Below are 12,527 nucleotides of genomic sequence, written 5' to 3'. Positions count from 1 at the left end.
CAAAAGAAATATATACTCATTAATGAAGAAATCTCATTAATGATGTGCACGAATGACTCTACATTATTGACCCCGATCAAATTTGAGAGGCAGTCCAGCATCCCCTTAATGGGTTAATTTACAAATATAATTAAATATATTTGATGATCGATACTGTAATGATGTTGGTAATCAGACGTAAATAAATTACATAGCTTTTTAATTTAATATAAATAAAGCTTTTCAAAATTAACTTTTACTTTAACTTGAGTTAAATTAATTTTAACGTAACTTTAACTGACAAGGAAATCTCGTGAACCCGAAAATTCTGATTTTTCTGAAAATTGACATAAATGTTGAAGGGGTAAATATATTTATTTAGAATTTAGAAATTTTTAGTTGGTGCTTATAAACGGTTTAAAGTGTTTAAACCACCTTTCAAAAACTGATGGCTTTTTGCTTTTTCTCGATACGTCTCGTAAACTAAACAAAATATCAAAAGACGTTTTATACAAAAGTTTTACAGCTTAAATACTTCTATTTAACTATGATATTCATTAAAAAAAATTTTTTTTTCAAAAATTCATTTTTTCTTATGTTCAATATTTATTGCATCAAAATTTCAATTTTAGTGAAATTTGGCACAAATATAGAGGGGAACAATACTTGAATTTAGAAAATTTTAGATGTTGCTCAAAAACGGTTTAAAGGTTAAAACCATCCTTAAAATGTTCAGACATTTTTTATTTTTTTCGATATCGTAATTTTTTAATTAAAAACAATTTTTTTATTAAAAACAATTTTTCTAATTAGAAAAAATTTTCAATACAATTGACTTTTATGTATCTAGCATTTATAAAGTAATTATACTATCTTATATTACGTATTGATCTATTTTCCACTTTTCCAACGGTTTTTCTTTTATAGTTACTATTTAAAATTTCGTCTTTTGGTTTACAATTATCTTCATTTTTAAGTTTGTAATTATTATTATGTGTGTACATCAAACATTCTATTTTGTACATTCTATTTTGAATAAATATCCGTTCTTATAGTTGGCGTATTTACTTCATATCATTCTTTTTGTAGAGAAGACAATAAGACAATAAGACAGTTTATCTAATATAATAGTTTTTTTCTTAGAAGCGCGCACACATGGCGCCTTTTTTACCTTTTTTTAAAAAGGTAATTTTGTTTTTATATTATCTGCATTTTTATATGTATTGTTTTTTATGTAACAATTGCGCAATATTAGAGTAGTCACGTTGTTTTCACACAGTGTTTATTCTGTTTATGTCACATATTTCACATTCATGTTTTATATTCATCATCATATGTCACATTATGCATATATGAAATGGAAATCACGTATTAATAAATATTAATAAAAGTTTGGTATCTTTATTAATAATGTTACGCGTCATTTTCATATTAGTATCAAGTGACGTCTAACGTGTGCTTGATTATTCTGTTAAATTGTTTAAATTTTTAATCAAACAAAGCATAATGTTACACATAAATGTTGCAAATGTTTTTAATGTTAATTGTTTTATTTCAAATTACACATATTCCCCTAACGCCTATAAATGAAATAGAAATATAATTATATGAAGTGATAAAGGATATTATAACAATCGCAATAGATAATGTAGCATTTTATTATAGTGAAACAAAAATTTGGCGTGCTTGGATCGTTAAAACGCAATGATCCATTAATGTTACATAATAAAAATATGGAAATTATTTGTACAAATAAAATAATGAAAAAATAATAACTTTACAAAGATAAAAAAGATATGTCAAGTACATAAATGCATTCAAAGAGATCAATAAAATTAGCCAAGTATATTTGAAAAAAAGACTTAGAAAAATTCTATAAAATCTATTAAAAAATTATATAAAAAATGGAAATGTTACGAATAATAACAGATAGTGAAACAAAAATTGATAGATAAAGTAAAACTGACAGATAGTAAAACTACTGATAGATAGTAAAACAATACCCATGTCACATTAATCGCCTTCTTGTGTATATTTATAATAATAATATTTATTGCTATCCCTTGCGGGGTACAAGCGGACCTCCGCTCCGCTCACAATAATTCTTCGCCTCTCTTAAACTATTATCCGCCGCTCTACTCGCATTCACATTCACACTCGCTTGAGAGAGAGAAAGAGCATTCATACCTCCACAGTCATTCACACTTGGACCTCCGCTTCCGCTGTACATTTCTTCCATTCTATTTCCTTTACATTCATTCATCCACACGCGCTCTACCCTCTTTTCTCCCCCTCCCCTCTCCCCTCCCTCCTCTTCTATCCTCCTGTCCTCTCTTAGTCTATCTAACCTCTCCATCCACCACTCTCCCTCCCCCTCCTCCCCTAATAATTCCTCCACCATCTCCTGCCAGCTTTTTTGTACCCCCCAGTCTATACACTCTTCCCAAACATGCTCCCACGTCTCCTCCCCCCATCCGCATAACCTACATGTCCTCCTCTCCTCCTCCTCCCAATATCTCCCCCCCCTCATTACTCCCCCTAACCTATACCTTGCCATCCTTTGCCATCTTTTCTCCTCCCAATTCCTTTTTAAATATTCCGGAATCCCCTCCCCTTTTACTCTCCAATACCACCCATTGTATTTTGAATCCTTGATTCCCTCCCATCTTTCCTTTCTTTGTTTTTCCCTCTCTCTCCTTACCAACTCCTCTCCTCTTAGCTTCCCTCTCTCCCTTAGCCTCTCCACCTCCTCCATCTCCCATCCCCTCTCTTTATAGAAATTTATCCTTTCTACTTCCCACCCCGACTTCGCCTTGCCCTCCCTCGCTTTCTTCTTTATCTCCATCCAACATCTCCTTGCCAGCTCTCCCCCTCCTCCCTCTTCTAACTTCTTTTCGTAACCCCATGCTCTCATTCCCGCTCTTCCCTCCAATCTATCCCTTTGCAATTCTTCTCTTATCATATATCCTGGTACACTTCTCTCTACTCCTAACATCCATCTCAAGTATCTCTCCTGCAATCTTTCTACCCCTATTCTCCTCTTCCATCCCCAAATCTCTACACCGTAACTTACCACCGACCACACCAACCTATCAAATAACCATAGCCTTCTCCCCCAGTCTCTTCCAAACCTCCTTTTCCCTATTCCCCAGATCTGTCCTAAAATAGCCGAACCTTTTTTTACTCTTTCTTCTACATGCCCATCCTGTTTTCCATTTGCCAGCAACGTGTACCCCAGGTATTTAAACCTATTTACCTCCTCTAACTTCTTTCCTTTCCATCTCCAGTTTATCTTTTTCCTTCTCCCCCCACCTCTTTTACATCTCATAATCTTTGTTTTCTCCGTATTTACTTCCAACTTCTTCCCATCCAGATAACTCTCCAATTTACCCATCATCCCTTTCATTCCCTCTTCATCCTTCGCTATTAGCACCACATCATCTGCATATGCCAGCGAATATATTTTCTTTCCCCCCCAATTCAATTCCCCCCCATCCTCCTTTCTCAAATTTTTCATCTATATCCGCCAAAAGCAAGGTAAACAGGCACGGACTTAACGGGCACCCCTGTCTTACACCCCTTTCTGTCCAAAACTTTCTCCCTTCCGTTTTTCCTACCTTCACCCTACTTCCTGTCTCTTTTAGCACCTCTCCACATCTCTTGACTAGCCCCTCTCTTACTCCTCTCTTTCTCATTGCCGTCACCAAAACTTCTCTGTCTACCGAATCAAAAGCCGCCTTCATGTCTACAAATAATAAGATTAATTTCCCCCCCCTCTTCTCTAATTGCCTATTCATCAAATAGTTCAGGACGTACACATTATCCACTGTACCCCATCCCCTTCTGAACCCCGCTTGACTCGGCGGTAAAATACTTTTCTCTTCTAACTCTATCCTTAACCTTTCTGCCAATACTGCCGTGTACACCTTATACGCCGTTTGCAATAACGTTACTCCTCTGTACTCCTCTACTTTTACTCCTTCCCCCTTTTTCACTATAGGTACTACTATTCCTTCCTTCCACCCTTCTGGCCAACCCTCTCCTTTCCATACCCTATTACATAATTTCCACAAACTAATCTCCAACTCCTCCCCTCCATATTTCCACACCTCATTCGGTATCCCATCTTCTCCCGATGCCTTCCCCACCTTCAAACCTTTCACTACTCTCCTTATCTCTTCCCTACCTATTTCCTCCTCCTCATCCTCCACCCTCTCTCCTACCCATTCCATCCTTACCCTCTCTTCCACCCCTCCCAACAACTTTCTAAAGTAGCCGTCCCATTCTTCTATTTCTATTGACTCATCCACCCTCCCTCTCTTTTTCCGCTCCTTATTTACTATCTTCCATACCTGCCCCTCCGACCTCGCCCTCGCTACCTCCTTCTCCCACTCTTCTCTCTCCTTATCCTTCTTTTCCTCACATAGTCTCTTGTATTTCCCTTTTTCCCTCCTGAACTCCTCCCCATCCCCTCCCTTTCTTTTCCACCTCCTTAGTTCCCTTCTCACTCTCCTCTTCCCCTCTCTACACTCCTCATCCCACCATCCCTTCCTCCCCCCCCCAACCCTTTTCTTTACCATGTTCTCCATAGCCTCTTCTATCTTCCTTTTCATCCTTCCCCATTCTTCCTCCACCTCTATGTCCCCCGAATTTATAACCCCATACTTCTCCGCAAATCTTTTCCTCCCTTCCTCCGACCACACTACTTTCTCTCTCCCTCTATCTTTTTCTTCTCTGTTCCTCCTCTTTTCCTTCCTTCCTTTTAACCACACCGACACTGGCTGATGATCCGAATCTATTTTATCCTCCACCTCCATTTTAATCAGCCTTTCTCTCATTTCCTCGTCCCCGATCACGTAATCAATTACCGATCCTCCCTTCCATCCCACATGCGTCCATTCCCCTCTCTCATCCCCCTTCACATCCCCATTTATAATCGCGTATCCCATCTCTCCTATGAACCTACAGAACTTCCTCCCTTCACTATTTACCGTAACATCTCTCGATTCTCTCTTCCCCTCACCTTCCATATATCTTCCCCCCTCTCTACCCGTTCTTACATTGAAATCTCCTCCTATAATCATCCTCACTCCCTCCTCTCTCCCTTCCATCCACCCTTTCAACGACTCCATTTTAGCTTCTAGGTCTTTATTTACATAAACTCCTATCACCCTCCACCAATCATCTCCTAGACATATTTTCTTTACCAACACCCCCTCTATCTCCCCCCCCTGCTCACTTCTATCTATCTTTATCTCTTTTCTTATTCCTATCACCATCCCCCCTTTTGCCCTCCCTTTTAATTTATCTCTACCCGCCCACTGTGCCTCCCACGCATAACCCTTCGGTAACTTTTCCTTCACTTTCACCCATCCCCCCTTATCCACCCACGTCTCACTCATTACTATTACATCCCAATCCTTCAAGCCTTCCCAGAAGTCTTTGTCCTTATTCCCCAACCCTGCTACGTTCCAAAATCCTACTTTGTATTCCCCCCCTCCTCGTTCCATCTCCCCTCCCCTTCTCTCCTTCCCCTCTCCTCCTTCCCCTTTTCCTCCCCTCATACTGCCTCTCCTTACTCGTTTACCTTATCTCCAAACCACATTTCTCCTATCTCATCCCATATCTTTACTTTCCCATCTACCCACATCCTCATATATCCTACATTAACTCTCTTCCCTTTTTCCCTCTCTTTATCTGCTTCCCTTTCTATTTTCCATCTCGCTCTTCTCTCCTCTCTCGTTAAATCGTCATCTATCCTCTCCCTTCTACCTTTTAGTCTCTTCTTTGCCTCCATCACTCTCCTCTTGCTCTCCAAGCTTCCTAACTTTACTAACATCATCCCTCTCCCCTCTCTGTCTACCCCCCCTACTCTCCTTACCTCTCTTAGGCTCTCTTCTATACCCATTTCCCCCCAAAGCTCCTTTATTGTCTCTTCCACCTTTCCCTCTCCTATCTTAATTCCTTTGACTATTATATTATTTCTCCTTGATTCCCTCTCCCTTTTGTCTAACCTTACTTCGACCTCTCTCATTCTTCTCGTTATCCCCCCTGCCCCCTCCTTTCCTTCCTTTCTCCCCTCTTCTTTTAAAGTTTCCCTCCTTTTATCCCCCTCCTTCTCCAATTTCTCTTCTAAGTCTTCTATTCTTTTTTCCATCAACTCTATCCTATCCCTCATTTCTCTCCTTTCCTCCTCCCACCTATTTTTTAGATCTGCTATCTGTTTCTTCAACTCCTCCTTTCCTTCATCCATTTTCTTTCCCAGCTTTCCTAATTCCTCTAATATTTTACCCAAATTGCCCCCTCTACACTCATTCGTTTCCGGAGACCCCTTTCCTATCCTGCTTCTTTTAAGTATCTCCTCCTCTTCCATTATCTCCATCCCCTCCTCATCCTGCTCTCGTTCCTTCCTTTTTCCCCTTATCAACATTTCTTCTATGCTATTCATGCTTCTTGTTCTTTCCCTAGTCAGCCTTTCTAAATTTGTCGGCCTCCCCTTCTTTTTCGCTACATCCCCCTTGTTTTTTAATCCTCCCCCCTTATCTCCCTCTTCCCCCATCTGTTCCTCTCCTCCTAATCCCTCCTCCTCTCTATTTTCGTTTTCCGCCATACCTTCCTTATTGTACTCCTAACTTACTTACTTCTTTCTATACCGCTCCTACGAACTCACTCGCCTGCCTCTCTAACTCTCCGCCCGTCCACTCGCGTCGCTCGTGTCTCCCTCCTACCCGCTACTTCTCTTCGTTTGCCTCTCTCTAGCCCCTACCTTCTCTATGTTCTCTAACCTGCCCACTCAATTCTCTTTCGTCTCTACTTAACTAATTACTATTTTCTCCTCTCCTACTCTTCTTCCCCTACTCCACCTAACGTACCTTCTCTCACTGCCACCCCTCTCGCAATTAATCTCTGCTTCTTAACCACCTTACTCACTCGCTCTTTCACACGCCACACACACACCTGTCACTCTCTATGACACCGGAAACGGAAGTCCTTCTTGTGTATATTTATTGATATCAATAACAGTCTTGGAAATATAAAAAAAATGCGAGTTGGGCACGCCAAGTTTTTGCTTCACTATAATCTCGTTACCATATTACTGAATATAACACTTTAATATTAAAGTTATATTAAATAAATATTGAATAAATATCCGTTTTTATATTGGCGCATTTACTTTATATCATTTTTTTGTAGAGAAGACAATAAAACAATAAGACAGTTTACCTATATATAATAGTTTTTTTCTGAGAGGCGCGCGCGCGCGCACACACACACACACACACACACACACACACACACATACACACACACACACTTGGCGCCTTTCTTACCTTCTTTTAAAAATGTAATTTTGTTTGGATATTTTGTAGTATTAAGCATCTTATTTAGATGGTATATATATTTTTGTAATAAAAAAATTATATAATACTTAAATTGAATTAAATTACACAATTTATATTATATTTTTATCAGGCTTAAATTTATTATCACTTAGATTAGAATGAATAAAAACGTACCATTTTGGTTCAGTTTTAAATTAGAATTTTATAAAATTTCATAATTATAATAAAAAAGTATCAGAAAACGGTTTCAATGTTTGTAGTTTATTCTTTACTCTGGTATAAATATTACTAAAAAATGTCAAATTAAAAAGTAATACATATGTTTTGAAACAATAAAAACAATTAAGCAAAATTAGTTTTTATATCACTCCCAGCAAACCAACACATAATTGATACATAACTGAAGGAGCGCATAGAAAGAACAATGTTATGTAACATCGTTATGTGGATGCGATGTAAATGTTACATAGTTTTGAGAGCTACAAAGAAACAAAATTGTAATTTTTATTTGTCATGTATATGATTTATAAGTTATTAAAAACGTTATCTTGTAAAATCATGAAAAATTTTTTATATATAAAATTTGTTGCTTCTTTAAATAATATTTCCAGCAAACACGGTAATATTACATATACATTCTATGTACATAATATTAAAAGTATCACGAGGTAACGCGTTATGTAGCGAGTAACATATATGTACGTATAAAGCTTTCAGTATAAGTTTAATTATATTGCTATGGTTATGTGCTTCAAAAATACTGCTGATACTAAAAAATCTATAAGTTAAACATAAATTAATAATAAATAAACATTACTTATTACGTATTTAAAATCTACATGTAATCAGTATCGACAGATTTGAGGATTCAACACCGAGTCGCAGGTGTGGAGGGGAAGCAGAATAAAAGGCAAGAAGCATACTGACTGAGTCTGCAATATCGTTTTTGCCTTTAGCTCTTCTTCCCTTTCACAGCCGCAGCTCGGTACCGAATCTCCAAATCTGACAGTATTGCATGTAATTCGAAGTCTGTACTTCTTATATATATTTGAAACATATAGTACATTGTTATATTAGCACATTTACATATCATAAATATCAATATTTAAAGTATTCTGTTACATATTTTAAATAGATCAGAGATATAATTTTATTGACATTCTGTAGTACATGTAACGTATATGTATGTTACATGCTACATAACGCGTTATCTTATGATACTTGATATTATGTATATGGGATATATATATATATATATGTTACATTACTGTGTTTGGTGGGACCATAACTTTGCTGTACCGCTATTACTTCGCTCATAAACATTTAAAAAATAAAGAATTGGTCGAGTGACTCGAGTTCAATGTTTATTTAATTTATCATTCTGGAATTAGTACGCTTATTTTATAATTGTATTTGATATGCATGTGAATGTTTGTAAAGCGAGTGGCATACGCGCGCGCGTGTGTGTGTGTGTGTTTGTGTGTGTGTTAATGTTAAGCCTTTGGCACACGATTTTTCGTGTTAGCACGCATACGAGGCATCTTACGATTGGTGATTTAATCATTCGAACTAATAAGGACAAATCATATATGTCTCGTATGTGATCTAGCATGAAAAATCGCATCGTGTGCTGAAAGCTTTACACAGTCACCAGTAGTCTGTTTTTACACATTAGTTTTGGAGAAACTTTGAATTTCTATGAATTAAAGTTACGCGTCAGAATCAGGTGAGCCATATTAAATTTTTATTTTTTTATTAGTCACACATGGTCTAAAAATGCATAATCTGACGCTTAGATATGCAAAAGATTAGTTTAGTAAATATTTGAAAACATTCTTACCGCTTTATAACGCTATGAAGAAAATTTTCACCTTTTGGTAGCCATTTTAGAGCCGCCATCTTAAATTTTCAATTAACTAAAATTACTATCTTAAAGTTTAGACATTTTTGACGCGATATTTTTATTTCTTAGAACTTCTCTGAAGACCTGTCCGTTCAGAAATAACAGATTTACAAAATTAGAACCAAAAAATTCTGTTTTTTTTTTCCCGAAAAAATTTGCTCATATCTTTTTTGGATTAAATTTTTGATTAATTTTCGCTACGGAATTTGAAAGAGCAACCTTAAAAACATGAGGAATGATCTTAGCAGAATTTTTTAAATTAGTTTTTGATCTTGATATATTACGTTGAAGATAATGGAAAAAAAGTGTCCATCCCGGCGTTAAAGGATTAAGGTACGATAGAAGATTCTTAAATCTAGAATAAAATAATCTTTATGCTATCTCTTTAATTTTCTCAGATGGATTTAAATAGAAATTTGTGGCAATTTCATAATATTCTTGCAGGAATGACGTCCGATGTTGTATCCTCCACGAACGCCGTACGCTCAAGAAAAATGGGTTATGATGAGAAAGAAGATGTAATACCGATTCGCCGGTGTCCAATATCTGTTTTACTCGATACTAATGCCGTCTCTCGCTGCCGAGTGCGAGTGAAACGGATATTGGACACCGGCGGAGAGAGAGAGAGAGAGAGAGAGAGAGAGAGAGAGAGAGAGAGAGAGAAAATCGGTATTACGTCTTTTCTCTCATCATAACTATCTTTCTTAAGCATGCAGCGTTGAAGGATGCAACATCAGACACCATTTCTACGTCGGATGTTGCATCCAACCGTGCACGACGCACTCTCTTGTTCGCGTCGCATGTTCCAAGTATGCCCCTACATTTCTACACAGTTCAATGAAGTGGCATGCTTGGGACATGCTTAGGTCATGCTAGTGTTACGTGTCGAAACACGATAAAAATTTTCTTTTAAAAATATTTTTAACTAATCACCCTGTATAGACTATAAACTATGTCATAAAACCATCCTAATACATCACCTTAGATCCTTACTTATTGATAACTTTTTCTATGTACGGTCTTCTTAAACTTAATATTTGTCTGTTTCCTCCTGTAAACATCCCTGCATCCCACTTAAACTATTCTTTATGGCATAGATATCAATTCTCAAGTTCTTTCCTTTTTAAGAAATCAACCAATAGATCAACCAATATTTCCGCTTTGGGAACACTTCCTATGATTGGACGATGCTTACGTATTTCGACTTTAATATAAGGATACCTCTCCATGATTAGAGTCAGTCTCTGTATTAGCTACTAATAGTTAGACGAAAGTCTATAAAACGTTGAAATAAAATACTTTAAAATACTAATGCGATCTATTCTCTCACATTACGTGCATCACGGAATCGAAAAAAGTTCCAAATAAAAGTTGTAGATATTAGATATTAAGTAGACCTACAATAATAAATTTGGTTCATTAAGATCGATTGATTGTAATTAGATTAGTTGTAAAGTAGAAAAAAATGATAAAAATTGGCCATTTCTTAAATTGTTTATAACTTTCTTCTTAAAAATTAACTTAAGCATTTGAAATTGTAGGAAAATATAGCTTTTATAACGAAAAAAGTGTACCAAATTTCATAAAAAAATATTAACAATTTTTCGAATAATGTCTGTTGTATATCCCAAATGCGCTTCACTAAAATTTAATTTCTACATTTTTGAGACCATGCACGAACCCGAACCAGTTTTTTTTTTCCCCCTTAAAAAGTTGCAGTATCATATATCGGTGTTGCGAAATGCGTACAATGCAATTAAGTGCCTCAAATAAACATGTAAAAAATAAGCCTAATTAACAATTAAATAACTTTTAAAATATTAACTATAAAAATGGAGTAAAATGCATTTGAAAGATGCGACTTTTCTTTAAATTAAAAAAACATTGTCCTAGCTTGCTTAGAAGCCGAGATAATTTTTTTTTTAAATTACTGTTGCTACAATTATAAATATTAAGGGCTAAAGTTTTGACAGCATCTTATTAAATAGTTAAAGTAACCTTTCCTAAAAGTTCGAAGCGATTCATGAACATTGACCACTGTAAACGTGATAATAAAAGCAGGGTCACACGAGAGCGGCGGCTGGCGGGGCCGCGCGCACGCGCGCATTATCCACTGCCACGCGGCCAAGCGCGCGCGTACAAAATTGATCTGGCGCGTTCAAATTACTTCAATCGTCAATATCTCGGGAACTAAGCGTCCTAGAAAGACATCAATTTAATATAGCATTATATTTATTGCTATTTTACAGTTAAGATTGTAATTAAATTGTAATGGTACACTGGAACCCCGCGTTAGCGGACTGTTCGGGGCTTTGGTCCGCTAACGCGGGGTTATCTCCTATTGCTTGGTTTCACTCCCACTCCGTGAAATACGCGACTGCATTGCTCATTGCTATCCCCACACACGCTACTCATGTGGGCCGAGTGCATATGGAGGGGATAGTTTCCGCTAACGCGGAGTACGCTAACGCGGGGTTCCAGTGTACATTTATAATTATATTGATTTTTTTTACAGTTATTGATAATAAATCTATTTTGTCCTATTTTATTATATTTTAATTAATGCTCTTGGAACATATAATATAATTATGTGCCGGCTTGTAATGAGAAATAAATATGTGGCTCTTATGGAAATTTTTCAAGTTTGTTAACTTTGCATGTGACAGCCTATGTTACTTAAAGGCAGTGTTGGGTAGTATCTCTATACATGTATCTAGATACATGTATAGAGATACATTTTGTGTATCTGAACCTGTATCTGAGATACATTTGAATTAGAGTATTTGTATCTGTATCTAGATACAAAACACAGTATCTGAACTGCTTTTCAGATACATTTTCAAATACATTTTTACGTATTTTTTGTCTTTATTGGGAAAAAAATGTTTTTTTAAGGTCATTTTTGATTTGCTATTACTGTCGATTTAGATTTGCGCAAATAGTACTTATGTATGAAATAACTTTGCTATCTAGTCTAGAGAATCATTAGATTTTGTGCATATTACATACATTATTAATATTATTATTATTATTACAATAAAATATAATTTAAAAGACGAGAAACGCAAGTTTACTCAACAACTCAACAAACAAATAAAAAATTCGGAAAAGACAGTAAGAGTTCAGCGACAGGTATTTATGCGCAAAAATGTAATTATTTATTTTATAATGCGCTTTTCGTGTTGCGTACAAACATTTAAATTTTTCAGATTTTTTTATTTGAATAATTTAAGAGTATCTGATACGTATCTGAGATACTTTTAAAGTATCTGAGTATCTGTATCTATATACATTTTGATTTG

At 36.2% G+C, this 12,527-nt stretch overlaps 1 protein-coding gene across 6 annotated transcripts in view; it reads left to right on the top strand.

The window, feature by feature from the left end:
• LOC105833264 (activating signal cointegrator 1 complex subunit 3) overlaps positions 1-12,527 on the top strand; it is a 122,977-nt gene that overhangs the window by 75,503 nt on the left and 34,947 nt on the right. The gene's annotated exons all lie outside the window — the stretch shown is intronic.

Source organism: Monomorium pharaonis, chromosome 6 (assembly GCF_013373865.1).
Source record: "Monomorium pharaonis isolate MP-MQ-018 chromosome 6, ASM1337386v2, whole genome shotgun sequence".
NCBI classification, from domain to species: domain Eukaryota; kingdom Metazoa; phylum Arthropoda; class Insecta; order Hymenoptera; family Formicidae; genus Monomorium; species Monomorium pharaonis.
Note: the sequence above shows the minus strand (reverse complement) of the source record. Positions and strands in the feature narration are given on the sequence as shown.